Source organism: Ambystoma mexicanum, chromosome 3q (assembly GCF_040938575.1).
Source record: "Ambystoma mexicanum isolate Mex_15411 chromosome 3q, UKY_AmexF1_1, whole genome shotgun sequence".
NCBI classification, from domain to species: domain Eukaryota; kingdom Metazoa; phylum Chordata; class Amphibia; order Caudata; family Ambystomatidae; genus Ambystoma; species Ambystoma mexicanum.
In genome coordinates this window covers 374,025,565-374,031,564 of record NC_090926.1, presented here as the reverse complement: position 1 = coordinate 374,031,564, position 6,000 = coordinate 374,025,565, and the positions used below count along the sequence as shown (strand labels likewise).

Sequence of the window (6,000 nt, the reverse complement as noted above, 5' to 3'; positions counted from 1 at the left end):
ATTTAGGTTTAGTGGCCAATGGGAGTTGAATCTTTGAATTAGGCAGTCTTGGGGAAGGGGCCCATGCCAAGTGCCCCTTTGCCCTCCCATAAAGATGTCTCTCGCCTATATATTTAAATGTCAAAACACCACATCCCACAATCTACCCGACTCAAGAAATGTGTAACTTGCCACTTCGAACTTTCACAAAGGCACAAAACGTGGAGCCCGGGCTAGGAACGGGATGTGGACAAAAGGGGAAGCAGGAAGAAGGGGGGGGGGGGGGGGGGGGTTAAGGTCGCAACCCGGCCAGTAAAGGGAAAAAGAGGAAACAGAGGAAGCACGTCACTACCATGGCGGAAGTGACCCCATTCCTGGTTATGCTGAACCAAAATGAAGATACTAAGAACAAGAAAAATAAGGACAGAGCAAAACTTAGGGTGCAAAGAATAGAACGAGATTCGAGATGCTAAGCAAGCTTTAATGAATGCAGACTGCACTGGTCCCTTGCAGTCCAGCAGAGGGCGCCCTGGCACAGACTAGCACCGGTACCGGCGCTCTGCTCTCCTAGAGGGGACGCCCGGTGAATGCGGAAAAGAATGCGAGGAAGGGCACCGGGCAGTGGGAGAACCGTCCCCGCCGCGGAGCAGTGCTGTAGCCTCGGCAGGAGATGGGGGTTGCTTTGCTGGGGGTGGGACTGAAAGGGGCGGAGCCTGCTGGGGCTGGAACGCGCGTGATCTGATAGACAAGCGATCAAACACACTCAACACACAGGGCTTTTGTTTCGAGTTTTTCCGAGACTCGGCGCCAGCTCCTTATCGCTCTGAGGGGACGCAGAAGGGCACAGGGGTCGAGAGTAGGCGTGAGGGAGTCAGCCCTAAATAAAGGGCCCGGCCACAGCATCTCACCAGAAGCCGAGAGATCCACTTCAGGTGAGTGCGTTTTACTATGGCCATCAAGCCCCCTGGTTTTGCTACTTCTTAGCTGTTATTCAGGTCAGCTGCTTTCACCTGTGGACACTGGGGGAACCCATTACCAACGCTCTCTCGGTTGTCACTGCCCCGAGCTGTCAGTGGGCCCCCCCTGCAATAAAAACTCTGCGGTCACTTGGGGTGTGCACGCTCACCAGACCCCTCTGCTGCCCCTGGAACACGGGGCTGTCCAGAGAGGCCCTTACCGCAAAGGGAGCCCCACAGGTCGTTGAGACCGCCTGCTGTCACACAGGTGCCCGGCTGCTTCCGAGACCCTCTTGCTGTCCCGTGGCTCATTTGCTGCCACTGGGACTCCCTGCTCTTTCCGAGGTCGCCTGTGAAGTCGTTGTCCCCGTGGGCCACGAGATCCCCATCCCAACTCCAGACCGGGTGCTCTCATCCTACCTACCTAACCGCCACCACCGTCTGAAGGGTCACCCCACTGTCTGTCCACACCACAGTCTCTCCGATCCACTGCTGCCTCTTGAATCCTCACTCCCCCTCCCCGTGTCATTCTGGCCTCCTGCTGCTTGTGGCACCGGCCAATGGATAGTCCGTTGTACTTTTCCCTCATTCGCCGCCGCCCCCTCTTTTCCCTTTAAGACTGTTTTCACTTAAACCACTTTCCGTCAACTGGCGCCCCCGCCGTCAACTGTAATGCCATTACGCCCCCTCTGTTCACTGGCACTCTTAAATTAACTCGGCCACATGCTGTCAATGTGACCCACGCTCCTATCACTGTGAGTCCCATACTGTCTTATTCATTACCCTTGCTGTACTAACTGTCACTGCCACCCCTGCACTCTCCCTTGCACCCACCTGCATGCCACTACCGTCACTCTTGATGTTATGATGCACGTCCCCTCTCAACTCCCTTTTCTCTTTTTTCTGAAGTCGTCTCGATTAATACTGCTTTAATGGTATCATGTTCAGCTTAATGTGTGTTTGCCCTTAGTTTGATTTCCCGGTCGCTTACTGTCTCTCTGAATGTACAAGTCACTCTGGTACCATTGTGTGGGGATGTCTCGTTGTCTGTGAGAGTAGTCCGTAGCATTTCACGTTACGCTGTGTCTGGGTTTCTCAGTGGGTTTGCACATCATTGCTCACTTTCTTTGAATATCAGATCTCCGTGGCGTCTTTACCGAGTGGCTGGCTGTCGTTTCTCTGCTAAGGTTGGGTCTCTGCTTCAGCCTCTTGCTCGGGACGTTGTTCTTTGATCACCAGGGCGCTTGTCATCTTTGTGTGCAGAGTCTGAGATTCTCTTGGCTGGATAGACGTGTGGCCACAAGTCCAAAATGTTGTGGCTTGTTTCTCAACCGAGCAGCACTGGGTGTTTCTCGAGCTGCATCTGGGATTCATGTATTCCTGCGGCCTGTCATGCAACATGTGCGTGCTTTCTGATTGGCTGGAGTCCTCATCACATGTTCTCATTGGCAAGGTCCAATTGGGGCATACGATTGGCTTGAACACCGATTTAAAAATGTCCCACAGTCGCAAATGACAATTCGCTTCTTTTGTTACAGACTGTTTGATTAGTAACCACATGGGAGTTTTTTTTCTAAAAATGTGTTCCAAATTGTGCATTTTAAAGAATACTAGAAAAAGTACCTGTACCCTGTATGGGTTCTGTAAACAGAGATGATAACACTCATCAGTTGTTGAAAATCAATGATCCTGTTGGTCGACTGTTCCGAGTTGCTTATCCCTTGATGTGCTTTGCACTGCACTGATACTGGTTGTGTGTGGCTGGCTGACATACCACAGAGCAGACGTGGAGGGGAGGCTAGAGTTGGCGTGCTGCAGTATACTGTGGCATGTGCAATCTCCCCATTTATCACCTCACCCTAGCACTGTGCAGTGCGTTGCGGTGCACATATCCAGGAAACGGTGCATCCTAGGGCCTTGGAATGTGGTTTTCAAGGTGGGGGAGCTTTGAGTTTTGTTCCTCATGGCGAGACGCTTAAAATGAGCTTTGTCCGGTCCTTCTACAACCGTATTGATGTTTCACCAATTTCAGGCAACCCTCTCATATGTGTAGGGGCTGAAATCTAGGGAAAGGGGTGGGGTGTCCAAATGTTATGTAGTCAGTAATGTCCAGAGGGTCCTAACAGGTAACTATGCAGAATTTGGTGCAGATTGGTGGAACGGTGTGGACTTGTATAAGGAACAAACTAAACAAATTCTCTCTCTCTCTATCCCTCATACATATATTATATAGATTTGTTCAGTAACAGTGGTGATAACGAAATTGCTGCAGCGTGAAGTAAATCATGAATCTAAAAAGTGGACGTCTTGTCCAAAAAACAGACCCCCTTTGAAAAGAAAATGGCCCGCTCTAGCACGTTGGCTTTGCATTTCAGCATTGCTCTGTTTCCCTATGGGAAGGCCTGACTGATGATATGTGGGGCCCATTTCAGCAGGGTGGTTGGGGGTCCCCCTTGCTTAGAGCGAAAACAGCCCGAGGTACCCGTGGGGTACATACATTGCAATGGTGACAAAGATAAAGTCAATAGCTGCCAAATATCACTAACCAGCAGTAGTTGCATTACATTTCAAAATAAAATAATTTAAAAGCCTGGCCTTGCAGAACATTACTTGCAAAATCTATATACATAATTTACCTGTTTTGAAGGTGTTTTATGTTTGACATGACTAAAACACTAAATGGCCACTAAAAAGCTACAAAGCATTCTTGGTCAGCCAGGACCTGATGTGGAGGAACCAGTGTTAAAGAGTTGATAACATGTCTGTATACCCCGAGGGAAGTAACGGCCGGAAGGGCTGCAGCAAACGCAGCTTTTAAGGCGAGCACTGAAAAATGCAAATTTAAAGTCCACCCCCCCCTCCCGAATAAAGTATATAAAGGAATGTATTGCCGTGTCAGAAGACTGCTGGCTGGCAACACAGGAGCACTTGCTGGGGGCCGCTTTCATTTGAAAGGGTTGAAAGGCCCCAACACTGTCCCTGCCTATGCTCCAGTCCAAGCCAGTGACCTTGGGGCCTCCTAGCCACACATTCACGACCTCGGATACAGGGCTTCTCAGCAAGGCCATGCCTTGCAGGCTGGTCGCGCTTTTATAGCATATGGAACATAACGTTTTCATGGAGGCACTTTATGGATTAAAACCCTCCCACCCCCTTGGTGTTCAACTGTTATTGAGTGGTTCATAGTCTGAGCTGTTATCTGGTGTCTGCTGTATTTCAAGATCCATATGTATGATTACTTTCACGGTGTGTTCATGTGTGCTTTGTGGGTGAGAGAAGCGGGTTACCTGTCTGGAGAAGAGGGCTCTCCAACTCTGGTTTCCCAGCACTCACTCCAGAGCTAACCCCTCCCAGCCCCAAGCATAGGTGTGTGCGGAAGGCATTCATTTTCCGTGGGGGGGTGGGGAGGGGGTAGGGACTGACAAGCCTCCCACCAGCGTTCCCATCACCACGCGATCACGTGACCGCCTCTGGTCCCTTTAAATGAGTCCAGAGTAGATAAGATAAGAGGGGGCGTCTGGGCGGAGATGTAGATATCAGACCACATGATCCTTGCCCATGTCCCGTGTGTAGGTGCACAGCAGTGTATACCCGCAAACACCACCCCTTCGCGCTCTCTCATGGTTATAAAACATCCTACGCAGCGCAGCAATAACGCAACACACGTTGTCACTGCACTTAATATTGTTTTAATAACATGGCTTATTTACAATGTGCACGGTTTGTGCTAAATCCTCCCACCTTATCTTGACCTGTCGAACTGGCCTCCAGTAAATGAAATGGACCCTCAACTGTTTGAAGAAGCCTGGGGGTCATAGCATCAGATGCTAACTATTGCCCCCCACATGTGCTCATGACTGTCAACCAGAGCCCGGGTGAACACTGCGAGTCATAAGATATGACATACAATAACAAGACACAACATAGCATATTACATTGCATAACAATGGGACGCGTAGCATAGCATCCCTGTGAGGCACCATCACCTGACGTTTCACTGGATTTTACAAACCACGTGAAACCTCTTACACAATCAACGCGTGCCCCGCCTGTGGCCCCACACAGAACACGACACCGCCTGACCGAGCGCCTCGTTATTACCCGCCTGCGCCGTTTCTGCACAGCTCATAGTTGCAAGGCCTCTGTCCTTGTTTATGCATATATATGTATTGTTTAATTGTGCTTCTTAGTTACATTTATGAACTTTTAGACACTTTTATTCACGTAAAAGAAAGAAAAAAATACATAACATCTCAGCCAATGACGATAACATACATAACATAAAAATGACAAAAAGTACATTGTTTATATTTCAGATTACAATCTACCAGAAGCCCACGTAGGTGCTGCAATACACTACAGACCAGCACAGAGTGCTAGGAGGCCACACACGGGGCAGTTCAGCACTTTACAAACACCCAAATAACATAAGATCCCAAAACAGCCCTATTCATAGTGTCCATAGCAGTATCCACTCCCCTCCCTTGTCTTTCTATAGGACCACCTCCATCCCCCGCCCACTGTACTAAGTCCTGCATGCGTGCAGAGTTGGCGTGAGTGCTGTCCCAGGCAGTGCCATGCACACCTTCAGGACGTGAGACCTTGTGCCATGCCTCCCCCCCCACCAGAACAAGCCCTGCAAAGCCAACACACTGCCACTTGATGCCTCACATGCCCAGGCAAGTTAAGCACATGCAAGGGAACATCATTGCACACCCCGCTACTGCTGTCATTGAGCAAAACACTGGTGAGGTGGTGCAGTCCACACGCCTTTTAACAGAACGAAACCTATGAAGAAGAGGTAGCCTGAGGTGCAAAGATATGGCAGGTAAACACCATACAGGCCAATTTACATTGAAAGAGCAGGGTCTACATTAAGAAAAAGGTCGCCCTGCACGTTGATGCCACATGACTGGCAGCTAAGTGGTCACCAAGTGACGGGCTATTATTATCATAAAGGACGGTTACGATTAAAATAGATTTGCCCGGAAAACATATACGGTTACTAAGTCCTGAAAGAATGGACCTAACCTGAGATCAATATATATTCAAACATATCAACATT

The 6,000-nt window shown here is 49.5% G+C and overlaps 1 protein-coding gene across 1 annotated transcript in view; it reads left to right on the top strand.

Annotated features, from left to right (window-relative positions):
* Positions 1 to 627: 627 nt before the first annotated feature.
* GM2A (ganglioside GM2 activator) overlaps positions 628 to 6,000 on the top strand; it is a 59,448-nt gene continuing 54,075 nt past the window's right edge. Inside the window, exon 1 of the mRNA XM_069654004.1 lies at positions 628 to 911. The gene's annotated coding sequence lies outside the window, so the exon portion shown is untranslated. The remainder of the gene's footprint in view (positions 912 to 6,000) is intronic.